The sequence below is a fragment of the Mus musculus genome, chromosome 9 (assembly GCF_000001635.26).
Source record: "Mus musculus strain C57BL/6J chromosome 9, GRCm38.p6 C57BL/6J".
In the NCBI taxonomy this organism is placed as follows: Eukaryota; Metazoa; Chordata; class Mammalia; order Rodentia; family Muridae; genus Mus; species Mus musculus.
Genome location: NC_000075.6, coordinates 120,976,722 through 121,003,604, shown reverse-complemented (window position 1 = coordinate 121,003,604; position 26,883 = coordinate 120,976,722). Strand labels below are relative to the sequence as shown.

Genomic DNA, 26,883 nt, shown 5'->3' with positions numbered 1-26,883 from the left:
CTAGTTTTGTGTCAGCTTGACACAGCTGGAGTTATCACAGAGAAAGGAGCTTCAGTTGAGGAAATGCCTCCATGAGATCCAACTGTAAGGCATTTTCTCAATTAGTGATCAAGGGGGAAGGTTCCCTTGTGAGTGGGACCATCTCTGGGCTGGTAGTCTTGGTTCTATAAGAGAGCAGGCTGAGCAAGCCAGGGGAAGCAAGCCAGTAAGTAACATCCCTCCATGGCCTCTGCATGCTTCCTGACCTGCTTGAGTTCCAGTCCTGACCTCCTTGGTGATGAACAGCACGGTGGAAGTGTAAGCTGAATAAACCCTTTCCTCCCCAACTTGCTTCTTGGTCATGATGTTTGTGCAGGAATAGAAACCCTGACTAAGACAGCCCCTAAAGGCCTGTGTGCTGTGGGTGTGGTCCCTGATGTTGTTATTGAGATGTGACACGGTCCTTTGAGCCCTGGGGCCTGGTGGGAAGGTCTTTGGAAGCCTGCCTCCAAAGGGGCCAGTCCAGCTCAAGCCCCTCCTATGTTTTCACTTCCCTCCGTGACTGGCCATTAGTTCTGCCCCTTACTGTCAGGGTGCATGTACTACCATCCCCAGCCCTAGGAACAATGCAGCCTGCAGCCAGGGACGGTGAGAACTCTGAAACCAGGAGCCAAATCGACCCTTCCTCTCCATGCTGATCATCTCTGGCATTTGTTGTAGCGACGGGGAGCTGACTGACACACCCCTGTCCCCTGCCTCTCTCTCTTCTCATCTCGGTGTCCACACCTTCCCCTCTGTCTGGGGAAGGTTCTGACCTCTTGCCCTCTGTCTCACTTGCCAGCATCCCTCTGAAAATGCACTATCTAGGTATGTGTGGGTTCCCTGCGATGTTCTGCCACAGAGCACAGGCTGCCCTTCCATGGGCCTGACCCAGGTTTTCTGTTGCCGATCACACCCCACCTCTAACCCTCCAGACTCCAAGCTTTTAGATACTGTAGTCACACATGCTGTGTAGCGCCCTCTCTTCCTCCTGTTCCCAGGAGCGGAGGGGGGGGGGGAGGTCATTCTTCACCCTCACTGTGGAGTACTCCAACCCTCCTACTCCCTATGTCTTCCTAGGGTTGACCATCCCAGTCTGTCCGGATCCCCCACACCCCCAGGGTTCTGACATCGGCATGCCTTGCTCTTCTGGCTTCAAGCTCAGGCATGCTGAGTCTTCTTCACTCAAGTTGGCAGTTGGGTCCGGTCTGACTTCACAAAGGCCTTGAGGATGGGAGATGCTCAGATTTCAGTGTGCCCCTCAGCTCTGACTCACCCGTACAGCCTGTTCCCTGAGGAAAGAAGAGCCGCCATGCCATGCCATGCCATGCGTTAAGCTTGGCCCTGGTCCCTTTCTGAAAACTCCTCTTAGCTATTGCTCTTTATACTCAATGGTTAATTGCATGCCTTGGTGCTCATGGAGGTGGCTGGGGCAGGATGGCGCCACATAAACACACGTTATCACGGTAATTAGCACCACCAGTACTTAAGCAGGCTGGCAACCCTGGGCAGCCTCTGGCACAGAATGGGTGTGTATTGAGATGCAACCACCACACATCTGGATTCTGGTTTCCATAATGGCTGTACTTGAAAGCGATGCAAAGGCGTTAATTACATTAATAGGGGTCCTAGGGCCGCTTCTGTCCTCGGTGGAGGGGGTGTGGCTTCTGGAGACCACAGAGGAGGCAGGAAGCCAAACTATCCCAGGGAGAAGGAGGACACAGGGTGTAGGAACTCTGCCAAGGAAAGTGGGGGATGGGGCCTAAGTGGCCGAGATCTGCTGCGACTGAGGTATACTTGGAACAGTGAGGTAAACCTAACAGGGTGGAATTTGCTGCAATTTGCTCTTGGACAAAGTGCCCTGGGGACTTTGTCCAGCAGGACATTTCCCAGGATGCACTGAGCAAGAAGGTAAATGGAAGCTGCCAAGACTGACCTTGCCTTCTCTGCACAGAAACCTCCCTCTCCTTCCAAACTTCTTTTTCCTTTTCCTTCTATTTATTCTCTGTTCATCTCCCCAAAGGAAATAAACCGAATCACCCTTAAAGCTAAGATCCTGCGCCATTCACCTCATTAAAAACCTGTAAACGGCAGGCAGGCACCCAGCACCTATGCGCAGTGATAGCTTTCTTACAGTGTCTCTCCTGGTCCACCTGTTAGAGCTCCCACCCACAGCATCTGCCAGGGCCCTGCCACCCTCTCTTGGGAGGTGGGAAGGGGGCTTGCCTGCTCTGACTGAGTGCTGTCTGGTTATGTTATCCCTGTCTTCTGGGCCTTTTACCATGTCTATCCTCAACCCAAAACACATGCTCTCTCAGAAGCCTTTCTGAATAGCTTGAAATAAACCGTCCAAATTTTCCTTTGCCTGGGAAACATCTACGTTGTATCCTGTCAGCTGCCTTGGCCTTGAGACAGACTCTACCCAGTATCTTTCCTTGACTCTTAACAAAGAGGGTAGTGTGGTGACGTCACCCTACCAAGAGTATAAACATCCTTCCTGGAATGAGTACCCTTGCCAGCCACTGTGGGCCGATGAAGCAAAGAGCTGGGGACTGCCGTGCAGACTGCTCCATCAGCACTCTTAACTTGCACATTAGTTAATAATGAATTAACTGCAAACCTGTATTCAGGAATCAAATATGAAGAATAGTCTGTATTGATTTGTGAGACATGATTGTGTTCTCAGTACCAGAATACTGGATCTGCTGCCTGCAGAGAGAGCTGTGTGGAGCATCTCTTTCAGGGAGCCTGAGCTGCAAACACCTCCCACACTCCCAGCCCACACACGCTGAGGCCTGTAGTGGCAGCTACACCAATGCCCTGTGCCATGACTCTGCCCAGAAGATGATAAAGACCGTGTTCTGCTCTGTTACATATGTGTAAATGGATTATGCATATGTATAAGTTAATTTATAAATATACATGCATGAATACATATGCATAGAATTCGTTCATACTGTGGGTGTTTTGTTTATAAGAATAAAATTCTTTCTTCAGGACCAGGAATACCTCACCTGAGATTTCCATGTCTGGATGTTTTTTGTTAGAGGCCCAGACTCATGTAGAGACTGGCTTCAAACTCCCTTTGTAGCCTAGGATGGCCTTGAACTCCTGATCCCCCTGCCTCTAACTCCTTAGCCCTGGGATCATGGGTATGTTCAGCCACACATGGCTTATGCAGTGTGTCATGGGTTCAAAGCCAGGCCTTCATGCATGCTAGGCCAGCACTGAGCTCCCGCTCTGGCTTCGATGGTGGTGTATCTGGAAACTGTTTCCAACCAGGACAGTGGCGCATATTCTGGAATTTGCCAAATGAATAAGCATTGGATTAAAAAAATCTGTGTAATTTACAGACCAACACGAACTCCTCTTCCTTTTCACTTTAATAAATTCCTCTTTGTTTTTATTACTGTGTCTGCACACACATGTGCACAGGTGCACACATGCTATGACACACATGCAGATGTCACAGGTGTTCTGCCTCCCACCATGGACTGGGGGGAGGTGGGCAGGCTGTCAGAGTTGCACAGCTTACACTTATCCGATGACCCCCATTCCAGTTTATATTAGAGCTTAGCTTGCCTTTGAAGAGTTGATGTTTGGGCACTGGGCGGGGGGGGGGGGGGTATCTCCTGTAAGCTTACTCGTGGCTCACCTTGGTTCCTCAGGCTTCCTGTGACACCCCAGCTTCAAGCTTACTTTTGAGGCCTCGTTTCTCTGAGTGACCAGATTGGCATCATCATTAGCTAGGAGAGGACAGCTTCCCCTTGGGAATTCCAGGGAATGGTCTCATCCCTCCTGTTTTGTCATTTCTGGACCCCGAATGTATGAGGTCAAGCTGGGCTGAATGAAAAAACACATCTTTTCAACCATCAGATGATGGTAGGCTGTGCCTAATGACCCTAGAGGTGTTTCCTTGGATGGAATGGGCCTCCCTGCCCCAGCCCAGGTCTCTGCTGCTGAATATGATGCTGTGGGGCTAGGTACGTTGCAGGCACCAAAGGTTTCAGAGGTAATAGCGCTTTTCTGAGGAGACATCTGAGTGCATCATTCCCCCTCAACCACTGACAGATGCTGGGTGGAAGCAAGAAAGCCAAATGAGATTCTCCCAGGGACCACAGTGTACAAAATGCCTGTATGAAATGGAGGGAGAGAAAACCACTTGTCAGCAGAGGCACAGAGAGCAGCCACCTCCCTCAGAGCTGAGTCAGCCCTGTTCTGTCAGCCGCTCCCTGATCGGTCCGTTTCCCCTCTACCTGCAGAGGTCCTCTGTCCTTGTGTTAGGACTGGACTGTTGCTTTTTACTGACCTTCCCCCTGACTATCAAAACAGGGCTCAGTCACTTTCTGCAGCTCCGGGGAGTGAGCCTGCAGACCCTGTGCAGTATCTCAGCCTTGTGCACAGAGCAGACACTCCATAATCGCACTGAATCTGGAAAAGTCCAAACTCGAGGAAGCAGGTGTTCAACAGCCCTCTCGGGGGATTCAGCTTCCTTACTCTGCAGACACTGACTAATGTCCGCTGCTGGGGCATTCTCTTCAAGGCCTACATCTTTTCAGTCCCTTGTATACTCTTGAGTTCAGCAGAGTCCCAGAGCCTTCTTGTTGAATTAGAGGGAGAGGAAGGACTGGCTTCGAGAGCTGAGGTCCCAGCTGAAGCAGCTGTGCTGTGGGAAGCCTGTGTCTGGGCTCACACTGCAGTGACAGCCGTTCCTCAGAGCAACCCGTGATGATGCTGCCGGATCCGGGGGCAGCTCGGCCGAATCCCTGTTCTGTGAACCCAGACAATGATTCTACTATTCTTCTCACACAGGAAATATTTCAAAACCATGCCTTCTACTTTTCTCTTTTCCCGTCCTAAAAGTCTCTCCATTCCACGGTTCTTTCAAACGGCAGTAATTGTGAGGTCACTTGCTATTGGCTCTGCCCTCCTCTCTGTAGCCTCCTCCTACCTCCTCTACCCTCAACCCTGGGTACAGATGCCCATGGGAGTGGCACGCACAAGGGGCTGGGAAGAACCAGTGAATGCTCAGATGTGTTTACAGCCTGTCGTAGCTGCTGAGCATAGACTACAGTGATAGAGAGTACGACAGGTATAGATACTATAGGATAGCTGGGTAGTGCTGAGACCACTGGCATGTAGTCAGAAATTTGCTTTTAATTAGAAAATACTCTTTTGCCTTGAGCTGCATGTAAATTTCTTTCTTTAGAGAGACCAACCTTGCTCCTGTGCTTTGCAGCTTGGCTGTTCTGCTAGTCTCTTTTCAAGATCGCTTCCCATGCTAGTGTGTTTAATGTATGTTGTCTACTCTCTGATGTGCACAGGCTCAAATGTGTAAACATGCATCCATACATATTACCATGTGAGTGGAGTTTAGAAGATATGCATGCCGCTGTCACACGTGTCTTCTTGTGTAGACTCCAGAGAGAGAGCACAGCTTTTCTATACGTCCTGTTTGTAGTTTAACTTGTTGAAACCTTGTCTTTTTTTAACTTTGTTCTACCAAGCATTGCACTTTGGCACTCTGCCCCTGTTGCTACGTGCCTCAGCCATCTCTGTCTCTAGAAATCCATGCGCAGGCTTGTGTGGCCTCGGGGCAGGGATGCGGGTCCTCCAGTTCCTGTCAGATTGTTTTGCTGAGCACTTCTGCCAGGTTAAATTCTCTACTGTGGCTCTAGAGGGTCTTAGGCCCATCACCAGCAAGCATTTGTATCGCTGTGATGGATGCAAATAACAGAGTCAATGTAACTTGCCTTCTCTGTAAGCTGCTGTGTGGCTCTGGAGTTACCTCTGCATCTCTTGCCCTCCCTCTGTTGCTTTTTAGTTGCTCCTGGCTGACTAGCAGGCACACTTCTGTGTTACAGATATCAATGCCTCAACCCAAAGATGGCGGGTATCATCTTGATGATGAATGTGTCTGTTTGCTTTACCCACAGCATATCCTTCAGTCTCTGGAAAGATCTCAACCTTGGGTGTTTAGTTTCTATTTTAGGGCCTGGCTGATCAGTCTCCCTGAACCCTGTCACAGGCTAGCCCCAACCACAGGCTAGCCCCGACCATACTTTGTTTTCACCTCAGGTCTGGCATGCAAATCCTCGACTCTCAACTGTACTTGGCCTTGCCTAATTTGAGGGAAGCAGTTGTTAGCAATACATCCTTAATATTTCTGAGATGTGTGTGGCAAAGTGTACTCCATATGCTTGACCACTTGACCAAGTATCATTTCTGTGCCCGTGGCTCCGAAGCCCTGGTGCTCACATGGACCACAGGAAACTTTGTGAGCCCACAGGACCAAGAGGAGCTTTGTGAGTTCACAGGGACCAAAGGGAGGCTTTATAAGTCCCTGGGGACTATGGGGACTTTTGTAAGTTCTTGGGTACCACAGAGAGCTTTGCGAGCCTACCGAGGCTTCAGAGAGCTTTGTAGAAGAGCAGATTTTTGGTCCCGTGGGAGATTCTAACTCCTTGGTCTAGAACAGAGCTGGGGGCTTTTCCTCCCTGTGCAGTCCAGGCAGCCAGCCATTTGTGTGACAAGAAGTTCTAATCATGGCCTGGTGATATTGAACAAAGTGTTTCATGGAAGACTGGTACCCGCAGTACCAGTCCAGCCTCACTGAGTGCTGTGGGCCTAAGACAGAGCTGAGTGGAGATTTTAAACCCTGGGGTCTTCTCACATTCTTGTTGAGCTTCCAGCAGCACCGAGTGTTCCAAGAACTATCTGTTGTTTCGGGGGCACTACACCCTAATTAACACCTTCTTCTTTCTAGAAACACCATGAAGTGGTTAGTGAACAGCCAAGATCTGGGGAGAAACCATCTTTCTGGGGGGTTGTTGTAAGAGAGAAAGAGAAAAGTAAGAACCAAGAAGACCTGGCGATTAATTTCCAGGCTTTAGAAGTAGCAGCAATACATACCTGCATGGATTTGTTCAGTCTGAAGACTTGTCCCTGGGCAGCCTGAACCTTACTTCAAGGAGGGCATCTCCAGGGTCACTTCAGGAGGATATTCCCAGCTGAGGACTCGTGTCCAGGGTCGGCGAAGCAGCCAGACTTGTTCTCAGTGCCTGGCCCAGGCTCTGGACAAGGCAAGCTCGCAGTTCCTTCGCTCCATAGACTCTGGAGAGGAAATGCAAGCAGACCAGGCTCCAGGGGGCCACAGTGACACGCACCTGCAGTCAAGGTACTTGGGAGGTGCAGGTGAAAGAATTGTGAATCCAAAACTAGCCTGGCTACATAGTGAGACAGTATCTCTGGAAAGAAACGAAAGTGTGTGACCTGACAGTTGACAGCCATGAGTGGCCATGTTCACGGTGGTGGTCCTAGGTATTTCTGTAGGAAACCACAGGGCTCCCTAGATGATGTCACAATGATGGCTTCCCTCAGTGAGGGCTCAGGAGCCAAATACATGCTTCAAGTACATTCCCTTAATCTTTCTGAGAAATCTGCCCACCCCACCCCTGTGTGTGCATCTGTGTGCACGTGTGCTCGTGGGTATGTATCTGGAGGCCTGAGTCTACTCTATCATTCTCTGTCTTATTCTATGAAGAGAGGGTCTTTTGCTGAACCCAGAACTAGACTGGTGGCCAGAAAGCCCCAGTGATGTTCTTGTCCCTTCTCCACAGTTCTGGGTCACAGGTGTGTGGCTACACCCAGGCCAGTTGGGTTGTTTTGGTGGTGGTGGTGGTGGTTGTTAGGTTTTCTTTATTTTTAAGAATCCCTTACACATATACACTGAAATTTGAATCTGGAGCCAGTCTAGGCTATGAGAGACCCTGTCTCTAATGACAACATAGACAGCTCATGTGGTTCTTGTATTACTTGACGTAATGCACAGCATCTAGGAGGGTGGCAGATAAGAACCATGAGGTCAGATGCTAGTAAATGAATGTGGGGGCATAGTAACTCTCTCCTTAGACAGAGACAGTATGGGGGCATACCAGCCCTCCCCTAGACAGATGGAGACAGTGTGAGGGCAAAGTGGCCCTCCCCTTAGACAGACGGAGACAGTGTGGGGGGCATAGCACCCCCCAGACAGACAGAGACAGTGTGGGGGCATAGTGCCCCTCCAGACAGACAGAGACACTGTGGGGGCATAGTGCTCTCCCCAGACAGAAAGAGACAGTGTGGGGGCATAGCGGCCCTCCCTTAGACAGACAGAGACAGTGGTGTCTTGCTTCGACCATGTGCCTAAAGCCAGCAGGGACTGCAGGCCCAGGTCTGTCTTCCACTCATCTGTGGTGGCACACTCCCAGAGGTGCTACATAGGCAGTAGAAGAATGGAGCCTGCAAACGCACTCCATAAGTCCGTGCTGACTTCAGCTCCAGCCTTCATTTCTACAACCTGTTGTTGTCGCTCGGAACCGTTCAGACTTTCTTCCTCAGAATCCACCCTGGTGTAACTCGCAGTACTGCCATCACCACAGCACAGCACTTTAAAAATCTGGATTAGTGGTCCTTGAACACTGGGTATGAGTCTTCTCCATGTTGTGGGAACATCACCATTCGGATCTCAGCATTGAAAGCCCAGTTCGTTTGCTCAGCCAGCCATGGTGGGCTGCAGTGCCCCAGCTGTTCACTGGAGATGACCTCAGGAAGTGTGATTGCCTCTTCCTGTCCCTCAGGAGTGACCCCTGTAACCGGCCCCAGCCCTCGAGATTTCCCTTGGCCAAAGGCCCTAGATAGCCACATTGTATTCTAACTCCAGAGATGCTCTGTGGCCAAACACAAAACTCCACTGAGACATTTCTTCCAAAAATCCCGATAAGACTTCTCCTGAATTAAAGCCAAAACCAGCTCCCTGTTTTTATTTAAAAATACAGTTCCTAAAGGCTAATTTGAGTGCTTGGTTCAAAGCAATAGGACACTGAAGTGTGGGAGCTGGACTTAGGAAGAGAAATGTAAGCCATTTATACCAGAGAAAAGGGCCCACCTGTTACCGTCTGTCGTGCAACACCATGGGAGGGAAGCACTTAAAAAGTCATTTTCTCTGTGTGTTATCTTTTTTCTCCCCTGCACTAACCCCCTTAGGGTTTTCTCAAGAGAAGGGTATTGGAAAGTGAAGAGCTATGTCTGCCTTTTAACTCATTAATAATTCACCTTCCTCCTGGCACAGCAGTGTCGGCTGGACCCATTAGCTGTAAGGTCAATACAGTGCCATTGGCAGCGGGAGGAGATCGGTGAGATCGGTGAGCTAACACTGAGCACACGGGCCAGGGCACTTGACCGCAGCTGCATCAGCCCAGGAGCCCGACCCACAGCCTGCTCATCATTGGTGCTGTTGTAAATAAGCCCTCAATGTCTCTGTGTGTGCTTCATTTACTTGGGCACACACCAGTGATTGGGCCGCTGGACAGTTTGGAAACTAGCCTAACGATTGCTAGGCAAGGGCCCGGCCTCTAAGGCGTCCTCCCTAAGCCCTGATAACCTGACAGGCTCCCTGTGCTGTAAGAATGACCCCCTAAGCTATTTCTTTAGTTCTTGTTGGTAAGGAGCTTGAGCTATGGTTTTGTCTTGTCTGGAGAGCCTTCTCTGTCTTCAGCCTAAGACTGTTGCAAGTGATGGACATCCCTCTGGGGTTTGTATTCTTTTTAAAAGTGAGGTCTGGGGAGCTACATCTCTCAGACTGGCCCTGCTCATAGGTGACTCTTCCTGCCTCAGATATTACAGGCATAAACTAGCACGCCTGGCTTGCAGTTTCTGTTCTCAGGAGCTGCCCCTTCCCCGGCACAGAGTCTGAGTGTTTCAGCTCAGGAATGGTGGAAAGACACTGTGGTCCATTCAAAGTGCTGTCCTTGCCTGAGAAGGCGTGAGGGAGAGGTGGGAACTTCTGGCCTTGCTAGTTAACTTCTGGCCTTGCTAGTTTGCCTCATCCATAATGCACCGATGCTTTGAGAGTGAACAGGGCGAGGGCTGTGAGAGCCACGCCACCATCCTCAGCACGGGCTGGGCAGAGGAAGGAGGCTCTTGCCACCTGTCTGAACTTGGTCTGCAATGCATTTCCTCTTCATGTTGTGAGGAGTCTTGGGGAGCCTTGAGCATCTCCCATCTCTATATCTTGCAGCTCCCAATTTCAATCCCAGTCAGTCTTCTCGGCTTGTCCTCACATAGCTGAGGCTGACGCACAGGTGTATTCCCAGGACTGGCTCCCTGTATTCCTTAAGGCCTGGAGCATCAGAAGGAGACTGCCATGCAGAGAGAGAATGTGCAGCGAGATCCTCAAGCTATGCATGTCACACACACACACACACACACACACACACACACACACACACACACACACCGCTCCAGGAAGCCCCTCATCTCAGAGGACCCTGCCGACAGTCATGCCGAAGCCCACGTCCACTGTGCATAATTGACAGTTAGCTGTCTGTATTTTCCTGTGTGGAGACAGACAGAGGAACCTCGCTGGGTCCTTGGGGAGGTTCGCCTGTTATTCCTGGCATGCCTGTGCAGATGTCACATGCACGGCTGCGGCCACAAGATCTTAATTTGAATGAACACCACTTCTCTTGTTTCTCTGGAAAGTGGAATTAGCACTCCCGCACAAGCTGGAAATGCTAAATTGTTAATATCCTCCCTGGAGTCTTACTTCTCACACCGACTCTTTCAATGATTTAATCTTAATTTAGGCAGACTACAATATCCCTGATCAGCTCATGAGCTGGAAGCCCTTTAAATGTTATTAAAAATAAGGCAGATTTTTGAGCTCTGAGAAATTTGTCAAAATCATTGAAGAGCAAGCTTACTAACAGCAAAGCTGTATTTTTAAAAATGTAGATAATGACTTAAAAATACTACTCGCTCTTTGGTATTTGGGCATTTGGAGCCTTGTCCCATTTGAATATGATGTTGGTTATGTTCTGACATAAATGCAGAGCTGTATCTTCTAGTCTTAGTTGTGGGTTCTTTCAGCATATTCTGTTTTTACGAAAAACTCACTCACTTTTTAAATATTTTAAAAAAATCCTCTGCATTGAGTTAGTTAGGCATAGCTTATTGAGTTTTTTTGTTTTTTTAAAACATTTAGGCTTGTTTATTTAAAATTTGATGTGCATAGACCCATAGGCAGATGCTCTCTAACAAGGACCACAAAATGATTAAATTTTCCCTAATCCCCCAGCAGATGCTCAGTCTAAGTTCTTTACTGGAATCAAAACTTTACACTGCCTTCTTTCATTTAAAGATTGGGTGATCGCTTTCATCCGTGCTGTTTGCAGCTTGGAGTCTGAACTTTTGGAAGAATAGTTGGGGAGAAAATAAATGAGAGCCAAAACCCAACACTACTCCAAATATTCATGAACTTTGCAGGTAGCTACTACAGTGGGTCATTACAGCATACTAACCTTAAAAAATCCACAAAGCAGCTGTTTTCTATCCTGGTTAGCTACAATTGTCAACTTGACTTAGCTGGAGTTCCCTGCGGAGGGTTTCATCAAGGGATTGCCCAGATCAGACTGGCCTGAGGGTATGTCTGTGGGGTTTGTTTTGAATATTAATTAATTCAAGAGGGCCCAGCCCACTGTGGGCAGCATCATCCTCTAAGGAAGCTCGCTAAGCATGGGCTTGAGAGCAAAGCCAGCCAGCCAGCCAGCCAGCCAGCCAGCCAGCCAGCCAGCCAGCCAGCCAGCCAGCAAGCCAGCAAGCTAGCAAGCCAGCAAGTTCCTCCATGGTTTCTGCTTCAAGCTCCTGAGTGAGTTCCTGCCCTGACTCCCTCCATGATGGACTGTGACCTGAAAGTATAAAACAGATAAATCCCTTTATCCCCTAAGTTGCTTTGGGTCAGAGTGGGTTTTTGTATTGGTTTGGTTTGGTTTTTATCACACCAACAGAGGCAAACAGATGTCTTCTGCAGGGCTGGGTCAGTGGTCATGACCTGTCTTGGTCTGTGCTTGTCATGAAAGGTCCTTATCCCTCCTTCTGTTTTTGAAGATAGTTTGCTGGGCACAGCAGTCTTGGCTTTATTTTATTTATTTTCAAGGCTTGAGATGCATCCACGCACGCTCTGCTCGCTTTTAGGGATCGACTGCTATTCTGCCATTTCTGACCGTTAGATGAGTTGAGGTTTCCCGCTTACAGTGTTGGGCATTGTTTCTTGTATTTGTGCTGTGGAGAAATGTCTCTTGCGTCATGTCTGTTCTAGATGCCCCTGGAGTTTGAGTGTCTGACTTTCTCTCAACCTGGGAAATTGTGTGTCCACAGTTTCACTAGTTTTCACATTCTGTGCTCCTTCTTCTGCCCCATGGATTCTGCAGGTTCTCTGGACTGTATCCCGGAGTTTGGGGGGGCATTGTGGCTGTGCCTACATAATTTCTTGTTGGTTTTCAAGTGCAAAGCTTCAGCACCTCGACTTCCATCCCTCTGATGCTTCTCTTTGGTGCCTGGCTACGCCATCTCCGTAACTTTTATCTCATTGTCTGAAGCTTTCATTTCCAACCTTGGTGTTTGATATTCAGAAATCTGTTTCCTTGCTGAATTCCTTCAGTTCCGTAGTTTTTTACTGACTTTCTGTGGGGCAGGGGGCTGTGCTCAGCTTATCTGTTGCCAGAGGTTTCAAAAAGAAAAGAGAGAGAGAGAGAGAGAGAGAGAGAGAGAGAGAGAGAGAGAGGGAAAGAAAGAAAGAAAGAAAGAAAGAAAGAAAGAAAGAAAGAAAGAAAGAAAGAAAGAAAGAAAGAAAATCACAGAAATGTTTGGAAATCAAGAGGACAAATGCATTTGAGAAATGTAAACTAAGTTTTACTGCCAGCAACCAGGGCCAATCCTGCAGAATTAAGCGCAAAGGACATAATGGATTCAAATAGACTTCTTTTTTTGTGGGCAGGCCTTGTCCTTGTTAGCATCAGCACCTCACAGCAACTGGCTCATCTGGCAAGGTCATTGAATGGTGGTCCCCACCCCTCACCCCCTGCCTTGAGTCCATGGTGAGACTTTTTCTCTAATTTCTTTGTACTGGCTGGGTTTTTAAGTCGAGAAGCTTCGATTGCCTCACTTAAAGTAAACGCATGGACTCACGGCTCACCAGAGATCGTTTCCATGGGAAGCAGCGATGATTCCCAGCTCATCGCACAGCTACCACCCGGCTGAAATTTAAATAAACCAGGATGGTGTGAAATCTTTTCAGCTCCCTACACAGTTCAAGTCCTATCTACTCATGGTGTGCAGCTTAGCGCTAATTAGAGGGTCCGTGGGCTCTAGAAACATTCTGGCTACTGCTATTATGTCATTGTACCCAAATGCACATTTCCCCCTAATCTGGAAAGATTGAACAGGGTTTCATTTAAAATGAAAGAAATACAATGCTGTCCGGTTACGTTAGTCTAACATTCTTCCCACAGGCAGATCTGCCCTCAGCATACCAACTGCTTCCCATCTGCTGGGCTCTGCCCTCACTAATGAAGGCAACAGGCAGCAGGCAGCAGGCATGGCCCTCAGGAAATAGATGACCCCGAAATCAGACCTTTTCTTGTTGCATGAAATGCAAGTCTTCCCCAACCCTTTGAACCTTGTCCTGCTCCGTCCAGGACTATGAAGTCTTGGGTGAATCCATGTCTGAGGAGCTCAGCTGGACAGACAGCCATGTTTGACATGTGCCATCTGGACTTAACTTCTTGCCCCTGTGGCTTCGAGGTCCAGCTGCTATAGCTCAGGCAGAAATCCAAAACATGAGACACAGTTGAGCTTTAGTTATCATGCATAAAGGAAAATGGTCCCTTGTCAACTGAAAGGCTTGACTTGGTCTCAGCCACAAATCCTGTCCACAGTGCTCTTATTACAGTGTGTGTGTGTGTGTGTGTGTCTGTGTGCATATGTGTGTGTGCGCGCATGCGTGCACTCGTGTGTATCATGTGCATGGAGGTCAGAGGAGAACCTCAGGTTCTCATCTTCCACTGTGTTTGCCACAGGCTAGCTGACCTGAAAGTTTCTAGGGATCCTCCTGCCTGCATGTCTTTTCTCACCATAGGAGCTCTGTCTTGGGATTAGAGACACACCATGTCACCATATCTGGCTTTTACATGGGCTCTGGGGACTCAAAGTCAGGTCCTCATCTTGTGCAGGAAGCTCCTTAGCTCCTGAGATGTCTCCCCGGTCCCATCTGTCCAAGCTTTTGTGTAGTGATCTCTTGTGTGTCCTGGGATGCCGGGGCCTCACCAGACTGTGCAGTGACTGTGAATGTCCATCACTAGGCCACAAGATGAAGGGTCACTTAGGTATGGTCACTTGCATACAGACACTAAGGGCTTTTGGTAGAGAGCTGTGAAGTGTATTTACTGCTAAGTGTTGCTCTCCTTCAGGTGGTTCTATAGCCCTTAGTCTAAGTATACATTAAGCTGTAAGTTACAGACATAGATTAATGTCTGGACTTAACTTCTTGCCCCTGTGGCTTCAAGGTCCAGCCGCTATAGCTCAGGCAGAAACCCAAAACATGAGACACAGTATAGCCCCTTGCTGGCCCAGGCCACCTGAACAGAAGGCCAAGGCACAATGGCCTTTGCAAAGCAGTATCATCTCTGCATGTGGGTTCTCTCTAGCACAGGCACCCTCTGTCCTCTTTTGCCTTCTGTGGTCACTCCCTCCCAGCCTCTCTCTGACTTTTGCTTACCCTTACCCACTTCTTCATCTATCCATTGTTTATTCTTAGTCTAGTGTTTCCTCACCTAAGGCCTGGGTGGTCTATCCTTGTCTCCTATACCACCTCCTGGGAGCCTTAGCTGCCTCCACTGGCCCTGAGTCATCTGAGAACCCCTCTGCCTGGAGTGGAGGCCCTACTCACTTGTACATCTCCTTCTATCCCTTCCAAAGGCCCCTGGTGCATCTGGAATCACACATGCACATGTTCAGGCACACGCTTGAAAACACAGTCACACATACATGTGCGCACACAGATGGTCTCACACACACAGTCAAGCACATGGTCTCTCACATATACATAACACAGTCATACACCCACATACACATACAATCACATATGCACATACACATCTAATCGCACACAACAGTATGCAGGCACACATGCATTCACTAGCACTTATAGCGAGCAACCTTCTGCCTGACCCCTGTGTGGTAGGCAGTCTTCCTGCCGGGAAGACAGAGCTCCCTTCCTCTCAGCTTCTGCGGGTCTGGGGTCTGTGCTCTGAGTGTCCACCAGGCTGATGCTAACCCTGCCCACCCTTGGGACAGACACCCTGGCTGAGAGCTCCTGCAGCTCCTGTGCCCAGACTGCTGTCTGCCCCCCTCGAGGCTCCTTTCTTTCACACTAAGTCATGCGGATCCTCTTCTGTTTTTATTAGAGTCTATTTTTAGATCCACTTTATATTCACGGCAACATTAAAGGGAAAGTGCTGAGATTTCTCAGTGCCCACCCATATGTAGCCTCCCACTCTGGGAGAACATCCCTTCTTGGTCACCGCTGGAGTCCAGGCGTCCAGCTGTGAACGTCTTGGAGACTTTCTCCGGCCTGTAATTATCCATTCTCCACAGCTGATGAACCCGACTAGCACCATGCTGTTTGTAATTCACACTGGGGTTCACACTTACCATGGGGCGTCCTGTAGGTTTGGACAAATGTGCAATTGTGCAATGTCACACACAAGTGGGTGGAGCTCAGAGCATCACACTATCCCAGACATCTGTCCATCTGTACCGTACTGTCCCTTTCTCGTTCCATAGACCCGACCAGCCAATGATCATTTTCACTGCCCCGTGCATGCTTCTTTGTTCTCTACAGTGGCAGAGTTAGTGTTGAAAGCCTTCTGGGTTGGTTCCGATCACTCATCACATTGCAATGACATTTCCCTTGTGTCCTGCCACTGCTTGGCGACTCACCCCTGTGGGCACAGAACAGTATTCCGTACTCTGGATGGACTACCCATTATTCACCCCTCTGCCTTCAGGAAGGTGCTGGGTTTGGTTGCTTCCAAATTTTAGCAATTTTCTGTAAGCACCCTGAGGAGGCTTCTGTGCAAACGTACATTTCTGCTCTTCTTGGTGATCACCCAGGAGTGTGGTCCCTGGAGCACATAGGGAAGCACTGTCATGGGCTATAACAAACTCTCTTAAGAATCTTCGCAAGCAAGTACTCATTTCTTCATCCCTAGCAACAGGGACCACAGTTCCTGATCCCCCACACTCTAGTCAGTGTTCAAATGACCTCAGCCCCTTAGAGCCCCACCATCCCAGAGCGGATGTAGCAGCTTTTCAGAGTCAAAGCAATTGCAGCAAAGGTCCCGGCAAGCTATTCTGCAGTTGTTGACAGACTCATCATCAAACATATTTGGAGAGGCACTAGACCCCGAGTAGCCAGCACACTTTGCAACCAGCCTGTGAGTGCCTGCTCCCAGCCCTTGACTTCATAGCTGGGTTGAAGTGATTCACCCTCTGTCTTGTTTTCCTCCCTGTCAAGGACAATGCCCTCCTGAACATGTCTGCACCACGAGCCTTCAGGAGGCAGCTGCCCTCATCTTATATAATCACACCTTAGCAACCCAGAGGTGTAATGAGGAGATGCAGAGTCCCATTCCACTCCCTAGTAACCTCAGCTCCCTGTGTCTCCTCTGCTCCAGTCAGTACCGAGCTGTGAGTTCCCCATGTAGTGGGAAGTTAGGTGGCAATGCCCCCAAGATTCCTCCTGTGCTACTCTCTGTGGCATCTGAGAGCAGACAGAGTGTCAGAGGGGACTCTAGGCTCTCACTGTAGAACGCAGCCTCCACCTTTGCAGCATAAGATGTACGTGTTCTGGCATCATGGAGGTAGGTGCCTTCAGGAGGAGGAACTTCTCAGCGGGGTGGGGAGGTTTTGGCTTTGTTTATTATGATTGTAGAGAGATGTTGAGTCCAAATGACTGTGAAATCTACGTGAGAATTTGAAGCATGTAGAGTTGCCCTTAGTCCCATTGTGTCCTGTGTCTCCTCAACGAATACCTGAACCAGCGAGCCTGGCAAGCACTGGCTGTAATTAATGAGTTCACTAATGACAAGTTAATCTCAAGTTAGGGATATGTTTGTTGGGTATGTAGCTTATGATGTCACAGTAGCAGCACCAACAAAACCAATAGGCCATCTGCAAGGTTCTGAGTAGGAAAGCAGATGGGATGGCCCAGGAGTGGACAGCTGCGCTCACTGCCCAACCCCCAGCACTGTTGCAGAGATAACTGCACAGCCGCAGTCACATGGGGAACCCGGTGTGGGAACCAGAGCACAGTGGGACTCTGTAACTCACTGTCTTCAACCAATCTATGCTACTGGGCACCTTGACCATTCAAATAATGGCCTCAAAGAAGGCCAAGATGTTCCACAAGTGCACTGGACACACTTTTTTCCTGCTGGGCCCATCAGGAGTCTGGGAATGGAGGCTCCTACAGAATTCTGAGGGCCGTGTAGTAGTTACTCTACATTATCAACAGGAAGTAGGTCTTCCATGTCAGATTGGTGGAGACAGTGGGCATATTGTCTAGCACAGAGGGCCTGGAGGCACTGGAGGGTACGTACCTGCCTGGCCTGTTAGTTGTAGGTGCCTATGAGGGTTCTCCGAGACATATTGAGGCCTTTTCCCGAGGCCTCAGCACACACCCCTCTGGTGTTTACCTTCCCTGGGGCGAGCTGTGTGGAGAGAATTGCTTGGACAGAATGGTGTTGGAAAGGACGGTAAAGCCAGAGCCAGGTCCACTGACTGCTGAATGGACACCAGACTCACACTGAAATTTAACAGTTTTCTTCTCCTCAAAGAAGTCTCTGTGTTCTCCGTAAGTCATCTCTCACCTGCCTCAGACACTGGCAGCTTGAAAGTAACTCCTAGACATTTAAGCCTCTGATAGTACTTACGCAGACTCATGGGATCAAGGTCCAAAAAACTTCCCAGCCAAGCCTAAGAAAACAGACTCCATGCGCCCTGTCCTCACAGGACCCTGTGTGTAACCTTGGTAAGTAAGGAGGAACACAGAAGTAAACATGGGTGACTAAATGTGACTTCCCCTTAAGTGACTGGAATGACTGTCACTCACTCACATGTATGCTCACCTGTGTGCTCACATGTACACACAACTGTGCACCCGCCTGTACATTCACCTGTGCGCTCACCTGTGCACTCACTTGTACACTCACATGAACACTCACATGTACACTCACCTGTGCACTCACCTGTTCACTCACCTGTGCACTCACCTGCGCAGTTACCTGTACACTTATCTGTGCACTCACCTGTGTACTCACCTGCGCACTCACATGTACACTCGCCTTTACATTCACCTGTGCACTCACATGTACACTCTCATGTACACTCACCTGCGCACTAACAAGTACACTCACACCTGCATGGACTCTAGAAAATGACAGCGTCATCTTAGGAGGAGGTGAGGCTCCTCTGTGATTGAAACTAGCTCTCCTGGCTTGGACCTTGTCCCCAGAGCTCAGGAGGTATTTCATTCCCAAGTCAGCAGTGTTAGGGGCCGGATCCTTTGAGAGGTGTTTGGGTCATGAAGAGTCTGCCCTTGGGAAGGGCTTTATCACAGAGGGCTCCTGGGACACAGATAAGTGTTCCCTGCCTCCCTTTTCTTCTCCCTCCCTCTCAGTCTTCTCTCTCCTTCCACCCCTTCCATCTTTCACTGAGAGTAACAGCAGGAAGGGCTGTTGCATGCAGCCTTGGCACTTCCAGATTCCAGAGCTGAGAGACACAAGCCTTGGTGCTCCATAACTCACCTATGCTCCGCATTTTGTCTTACCAACATCACATGAGCTAAGATGCCCAGAGCATCCATGCCCTAGGGGCGAGAGGAGAGCTGAGACTGCCCTTCATTGGTCCTGGCCTAAGCCCTGCTCTTTGCAGATCAAAGTCACACAACCAAATTTCACCCCTTGGAGGCCCTATTTGATCTGATTTTGTTTCTGAATTTTGGACCAAGACAAATCAATATAAAGATAACAATCTAGCTCCGTTCACAGCTGAAGTCCATACCCCAAGGGCACAACCATGGAAGCTGAACCCTCACAACACCTCAGTTCTCTAGCCAGCAGGAAACCGGATCCCTCTGTCTGCCCCGAGTTCTGTTTTCCTTCCTTTTACCAAACTAAGCAGAAATGACTTATTCCTGCTTGTTAGAAGGGGGGTCCCCTAAATCCTGTGCTTGCTTGGCCTTCAGGCAACCCAGGTCCTGCCTGTTGGGTAGCAGTCCCCATATCAGCATGTGTGTGCATGTGTGTGCATGTGTGTGTGTGTGTGTGTGTGTGTGTGAGAGAGAGAGAGAGAGAGAGAGAATGTGTGTGTACACCATAAGACAACTTACGTATTCATCCTCCTTAGACACCACCCACCTTGTCTTTTGAGACAGGATCTCTCACTGAACCTGGAGCTTGCTGCTTAGGTTAGACTGCCTGGACAGCACGCCCAGTATCCACTTGCTTTTGCCTCCCCGATGCAGGGATTACAGGCACAAACTACCATACCCACCCCCTTTTATGTGGTTCCTCAGGGTCAAAGTTAGGCCTCCATGCCAACAAGGCTATCATATCAGTTCACCAGCTGAGCCCTCTGCAGGCCCCTGCTCCTGCTCTGGGCACGCCCTCGGCCTCCTAACCGTCAGGCCCCGCCTGGACATCTTCACCTCTTAGCTCCATCGGTTGCTGCCAGGCACCCTAGGCTCAGGATTACTGATGTAAGAGGGGATGTCTCAAAGCCTTCTGGACCATCCCCTCTGCCAGCCTCAGTGAGCACTCCGCAGCACAGTGCACAGCACAGCATCCTACCACCAGGAAGGTGTGGTGTGGCCCTTGTGAAGAGCAATTGTGGGGAGATGGCAGATGTCCACTGGGAGGTAGGCTGCCTGTCTCCTGGACACCTGTCACTGTTATCCCTGTCGTGTGAAAGTGTTGTGGAGAGAAAGCAAGAGGCAGGCTGGAGAGTTGACGGAAGGAGTCTTCACGTGGGAGTACTGGAGCATGGAGTCGAAGGAAGGAGCCCTGAGTGTCAGCAGAAAGCCATGTCCCTGGCCCATTCCTGAGCCCCACTCCACCTGTGTTCCCAGCCCCTGGCCTCCCTTCTCCTAAGCCATGGCTATGCCAGCACCCTTGGGTGTTCCTGGGCTCTGAAGAAATGTCTTCCCTATCTTGACCTTTGCTGTGCCCTGCCTCCTCCTCTGTTTGCTCCTAGATGGACGCTGGGGGCCCTGCTGTAGCTGACAGCAGGTTTGTAGCCTTGGTATCAAGCCTGGACAGACCGAAAGATCCAGGCCTAGCTCACTGAGCTGCCAGCCTCATCCACGAGACTTCACTCTGCATCCTAACTCACCCCACTTCTGAAAAGAAGAGACCCAAAGATCACCCACCTCTCGGGGTCACACAAGGGTACAGGTATTAATGCCTGGAGGAGTCCCCAAGCTGTAACACACCCTCATTAGCCTACAGGGCATTGTTAGTCATTTATCTCTGAAAATGTCTGGCAAACCAAGGTCCCAAGACTTCTAGGATTTGACAGGATTCCAGCTTTAAGGCAATCGCTCAAGTTTCAGTCAGTAGTAAGACTGTTGTGTGCACAGCCCCGTCATGGCTGCTCTCTGGCTGTTCTGCTTTGTTGAGTTGATCTCATTCTCTATATTTCTGTGATCACTTTGTGCAGGAAGGGGACCTTTGTGACAGCCATTGCAACCGCCCTGTTGGCCTTTGGTTCTATGCACACTGGCTGATTCCACGTGTGATTTGACTTTATGGTATCAGGTTTCTGTCTGTCTGATTTAGAAGAAGAGCTGCTAAGCTCAGAGGTCAGCCTCAGACCAGTGTGCCTTAACCTTTCCCGCCTCTGCCACTTGCAATCAGCGTCTGTCATCCTCCAGCAGACACACACACTCACACACACACACACACACACACACACACACCTCAGCCAAATGACGGACCCAACAGCAAGAGCTCTGGCCTGAGATGACCAAGCAAGCACCAGCCACCAGAGATCAGCTCTGAAGTGAGGAGCTTCCTTCAAAGGGAACTAAATCACTGAACTCCCCCAGGCTCTGGAAAAGGAGTTACAAGCCTAGCGTACCCCCAGCCCCACCAGCAACCACGAGACTGCGAAGGTCTAACCTGGTCAGAGGATAGAAACCACTGCCTGATGCCAGCTGCTATGGTAAACCTGGGGTGCCCAGCCGCTGTGGTAGACCTGGGGTGCCCAGCCGCTGTGGTAGACCTGGGGTGCCCAGCCGCTGTGGTAGACCTGAGGTGCCCAGCCGCTGTGGTAGACCTGAGGTGCCCAGCCACTGTGGTAGACCTGGGGTGCCCAGCCACTGTGGTAGACCTGGGGTGCCCAGCCACTGTGGTAGACCTGGGGTGCCCAGCCACTGTAGTAGACCTGGGGTGCCCAGCCGCTGTGGTAGACCTGGGGTGCCCAGCCGCTGTGGTAGACCTGGGGTGCATGAGCACATCTCCAGCCCCCCTTCCCTTTTGGGAGGCTCCTAAGTTGGGCCGACGTGGCCCAGCAAGGGTGTCCCTGCCACACAGTGTCCCAAGAAATGGCGCAGAGTCTCCTTCCTCTGGGCTGACGTCCCTCTCTGCCATTGCATTCATCCTTGGACAAGGTCCAGGCCCAGTTGGGACTGTGCACGTGCTGCCTGCTCCTCCCAGGTACCCACAGTGGCAGCTGTGCCAGTCTTAGTGAGGAGCGTGTCAGATCTGTGGTCACCTCAGCCCCTGCACATGTGAGGAAAGAGTCTGACCACACTTATAAGCCAGTGGATGCTCCCTGGAACACCAGAGCATCTGACCTTCACGCCTTGACTTGTCAGGACAAGAACCCCAAAGCTTGCTGTTGCCATCACTCCTTCCTCCCCCACTCCCCCCCCCCCGCGCCATTCCTTAGGGGTGGGTTCTCATTTTTCTTTGAAAAGGGTATTTCTCAAAAGACATACTTTCTGCCGCTGCCAGACACTCCCTGCAGCCAGCGATGAGAGAGGCTTTGATCCTGTGGGCGTTCTTTAAAGTTTGATCTTTTGATCTAATGTTTTGTTTCTCTATTCTTAATGGCCTGCTTTGGAATCACCTGAGTGGTGGGTCAGATAAGACAAATACTTTTTAAAGCAGAATCCATGTGCAAATGTTGCCACCAAGTCCCTCACAAGGTGCCATACTGTCACCCTTGAAAGCCGGCAGGGACTGCGTGCAGGACGCCTCCTCGCTGTCCTCTTGGTCTGTATAGAGATTAATAAAGAGCCTTTCCAGGGCATTTGCTAAGCACCATGGGCTGGGCAGAGATCCCTCTCCCTCTCCCCCTCCCTCTCTCTTCCCCTCCCCCTTCCCCACCCTTCTCTCTCCCTTCCTCTCTCTCCCCCCACTCCTAGGATACCACACTTCTCTTTGCTCTGGCTCCCCAGGCCAAGCTGAGGGGCAGTGCAGGGAGCAACCATAGCCTACTAGAAATTCATGTAGTCTTACCCAGAGTTCTTAGCAGGCAAAGCCCTGAGCCCAGGGTACCCAAGCCATGTGGCTGTGACAGGGGCAGCTTGTCATATGAGCCTTTGTGTCTTTGCTATTACACAAGTAGAAGCCCAGGGTGGAGATGACCACACTGCTCATTATCAATCCTAGCAGCCCACGAGAGCTAGTCACTCAGATCTGTGATTTTTTTTTCCTTCTGGGCCACTGTTGTTATAGCCGTGGGTTCTAGGCCAAGGCTTGACATTAATTTGGACTTGTTGGTGGCAAAGATCTCATGAATAATTTAAATCAGAATTCTGAGGGTGCTACCAGCTTTCAAGAGTTGGTCCTTAGGCCTTTTAGGGAAGTTAATTAATCCTTATCTCTGGAAGAAAAACACAACCTCTGTGGCGGGGTTGGGTACTATTGTCTGTGTGTTTCTGGGTAACATTAAAATATACCATAAGCTGAAGACTGCTCACAGAACCAAAGATCTGACACCTCCCAGGTGGCAGGTACAGGGAAAATCTTACAGGGGAGACATCAGGTGGGCATGGGGACATGGAATGTTATAAATTGATATTAGAATTTCTGCTTCTGGTCAACATGGACTTACACAGCCAAGAGGAAGGCTGGAGCAGGGAGAGGAATTAACATGACGCTAGACACTGACAGTGACAGCCAGTAGCCACCAAGAGGTGACAGGCAAAGGCCACAGATTTTGGGAAACTATAGCAGAGCTCCTGAGCAGAGCACACAGTCTAGAGCAGAGGGTCGCCAAGGCAGCCAGGACTCAGGACACAGCTGTGGACAGGAAGTTTAGGGTCCACTGCTGCCCACTAAGCACTGAGCAGGACTCATGTACACCTGTGTGGCACGCTAGGGACTATGGGATGGGTTCACAGGAAACTTGTTCAAGTGTCCACCTAGAACCAGGTCTCCTGTAGTGCTGACTGGTGTCAAATAGAACACACAGCACTTCTGGCCACTGGTGAGGAGAAATTCATCCTAGACAGAGACCTAGCAAAGCAGAGAAGCAGCAAGGCCCTAGAGAATCCAAATGCTTCCAGTGAGTCAGCTGCATCCATCCCCCAGACAGACAGTGCAAGAGAAGTGTCAGGAGCTACGTCCTCGTCACCTGGCAACAAACGTCATTAAAGATGCAGAAAGGAGGAAAACCAAGCCAGCACCGACTGACTCGGACTTCAGAGTGGTCAGACAAGGTAGCACCATGCATATGTGCAAAAGGTCTGGAGAGTCGCACAAGATGATTTTAAAATAAGAACTTCCAGAAATAAAAACTATGGTGTTTGAGTTGAAAAACACACAGGTTAGGGTTGTCAGCAAATTATACATCAAAAGAGAAAAAAAAAATAGTGAGTTTGAACAGTATAAAGGTTAATCAAAGCAGGACGCACAGAGTGCTCAGACATCTGTCCTGCCACCTTTGCTGGGACCTGGAGCTCCTCAGACAGCTTTTACATTTGAACCCAAGTGCAAACTGATGCTCAGTCAGGCCGAGCCTGGACGTCTTCTTTAGGACCCCACTCTGAGGCTGTCAAGAAGGCTGACCTTTATTAACCCTATGCCACTAAGACACGTGAAGGAACCATGGAACAGATAGTCGGCCACCCCTCCTTCCCAGATATCCCACTTAGGTCAAGAGGGAGTCCCCCTTCCTCCTGTCAGAGTGCTGGGACTCCACCTGTCACATCCTCCTCCCAGTCCCTCTGTGTAACAAAGCAGAGCTTCTCCAGAGCCTTGACTCTGCCCACTGAAGGAGACTCAGCTCGGGACAGCTTGTATGTCTCTCTCTGTTCAAGTGTCAAGTGTCTAGTGCTCCCCAAGAGGACATGTAGTTGACAGACCACCTGGTGATCACAGGTCCCGAGTCCAGACCCCAAGCCCTGTCATGACAGGGACACCAGCATCCCCACCTCTTCCCCCTGCTACTCTTCAGCTAGATCCTCTTGAGGACCGACCCAACAGGCACAGGCCAAAGGACACTGGTCAGTTTAACACCCCCACATCATTGCGGAGGCCGAGATGCTCCCTAGAGGCTCCAAGCCTTTCGTTCAATAACACTGTGTATACGGAGACCACTCTAACTGTTTCTCAGGAAATTCTGACCCTGTGAGCCTCTGGAGCCTCACATCCCACCATAGTTTCTTGTCTCCCTCAGTCACATAGGATGCATGTTCAGTCAGCTGACACCTGCCCTGTTGCTCTGAGCTGGAAACCCCTCTTCTTCAGACAACCTTCCTCAAAGGCACCCCCAAAGAAAGTCCTCCATGTGTAGTCCTGGCTAAGGGAGGGAGGGTAAGTCTCACATAAGTTCTGTTCGTTTGGGTCATTTGTCAGAAATTTCCAAAGAGGCTGTAAGCATTTGATCAAGACCCTTGACCAAAATCACAGGGCGCATGGGAACTTTGGCAGTCCAGTAGTCAGAACCAGGCTTAAATCTTGACTAATGGGTACCTGACGACTTTAATTATGTAAACCAAAAAATACTTGAATTCCAATTTTCCTTTCTAATTTCCTCCAAGTTTTGCTAATGGGAAGAAATTCCAATGCCCCTTAGAGACACAGACTTTTAAGGTGACATTTGTAGGACAGAACAGTCCTGGAGAGGACTTGAGTCGCTATGGGCTCTCATGGCTTCCCTGGCTCCTATTTTGGTGGCTGCCCAAGGATCTAGCCAGTTTCTGAGCAGGTCTCTGAAGTGAAGGTGAGCCTCATGGAAGTGCCTGCCTCCTGCTGCACCCAGGAAGCACTCAGGCCACTTCCCGGGCCCGTGTGTTGCTGTCTCTGGCTTCCCGTGGCTGTGCACCTACCCGCTGGTCTTACAGCAGCTTCTCACCTGCCTCCCTGAATGAGGGTGGGGCCTGACCCACACTGAGAAGGGCAGGACATGGGCTCAGTCACCAGCTTGGCCACTGTGGCCTACTCTCCTGTCTCTCTGACCCAAGAACTTCTATTCTGTATTAAAATCCAACTATGTTCAGAGTTCCATGCATGTAGGCTCCTCTAAGAAGTTTGGAAACCAGGCCCACCCTGTAATGTCCTCTCTGTATCCCTTCCTCACTTGTGGGTGCCATGTATTCCCACTAGCAAAGATGGTTCTGCTCAACACCTTTGTTATGAGCAAAACCCACTGCTAGTCACAACTGCTGTCTTGTCACAGCAGTTGTCTTGGGTAACATGGCTCCAAAGGCTCACTGGGGTGACAGTTTTGTAATGCGCTGGAAAGTGGTCACTCACCAAAATGTTCATATAGTGAGCCTATTGGTAAGATCATGAAAATTGTCAATTAACTGATGTCCCCTCTACCCAGAGTCAATATCCAGACACACTTCCCATCTTCAAATGCAAGCCCCAAGCCCCACTCTGGCCTTATCTGAAGAGTGCACAGAGCTACTCGGGAGTCAGAAATGGAGCTCTCTGCTTCTATACCATGAAGGACTCAGATTTGCTTCCTCCCTCCCTAAGGTCTATCTAGATGTTTAACCCCACAAGACAGAGGGCTACAAGATATTTGGTGATGTCTTAGTCAATGTTCTGTTGCTGTGAAGAGACACCATCACCACCACAACTCTTACAAAATCAAACATTTGTTTGGGACTAGCTTACAATTCAGAGGTTTAGTCCATTGCCATCATGGTGGGAAGCATGATGGCAGGCACGGTGCTGGTCAGGAAGCTGAGAGCTCTGCATCTGGATTGGCAGGCAGCAAGAAGAGACCGTGAACTACTAAGCCTGGCTTGGGCTTCTGAGACCTTCAAGCCTGCTCCCACAAGGCCAGACCTAATAGTGCCAGTCTGTGAGTCTATAGGGCTATTTTCTTTCAAGTCACCACAGTGACTTCACTGACTAGGACATATCCATGTCTGCATACAAAGTTACTCTGACCTCAGAGTTCTGTTACATTAGAGCCCCTGAAGGTCCAGTCACATTGCCCACCTCACCCATGCAGTGCCCATCTCTGATACACTGAGGGCCTTGGACTTGAGAACTTGCTGCAAATGCATGTAGGGACTCACATTATAACCGGGGCTCTGTAAGGACTTCCTCTCTGCTCTTACAGTGGCCAAACAGCACAGCACCATAAGTGGCCAACACTTCGTAGAGTGGTGAGCTGAACAAAGGAGGAGGCTTTGCGGTTAACTTAGCCTGATGACCTGGCATAGTTCCACTTAGCTTCCCTCCCTCCACAGGTAAGTCCAGAGAGAAATGGCTGCTAGGTTACTCTCTCCCTCCAAGTCTCCTCCTTGCCCTCCCCACATACACATGCATACACATGCATACACACATACATACACATGCATGACACATAGACACACGCATATATACGTGCACAAATATATATACACACAGACAAGCAGAAAGGTATATACATACACATGTACCCACATATATATAAGCATGACATGTGCATACACACATGCATATACATATATATGTACACACATGCACAAATATACAA

At 49.8% G+C, this 26,883-nt stretch overlaps 1 protein-coding gene and 1 long non-coding RNA gene across 9 annotated transcripts in view; one reads left to right on the top strand and one right to left on the bottom strand.

The window, feature by feature from the left end:
• The window catches only part of Ulk4 (unc-51-like kinase 4), a 321,706-nt gene that overhangs the window by 282,555 nt on the left and 12,268 nt on the right, over positions 1-26,883 (top strand). The window lies entirely within an intron of this gene.
• Positions 3,384-26,751, bottom strand: Gm34945. The gene is made up of 2 exons (XR_003948093.1): positions 22,419-26,751; positions 3,384-22,174 (listed from the first exon to the last, which is right to left on the bottom strand). It is a non-coding gene; the product is annotated as a predicted gene, 34945 (long non-coding RNA).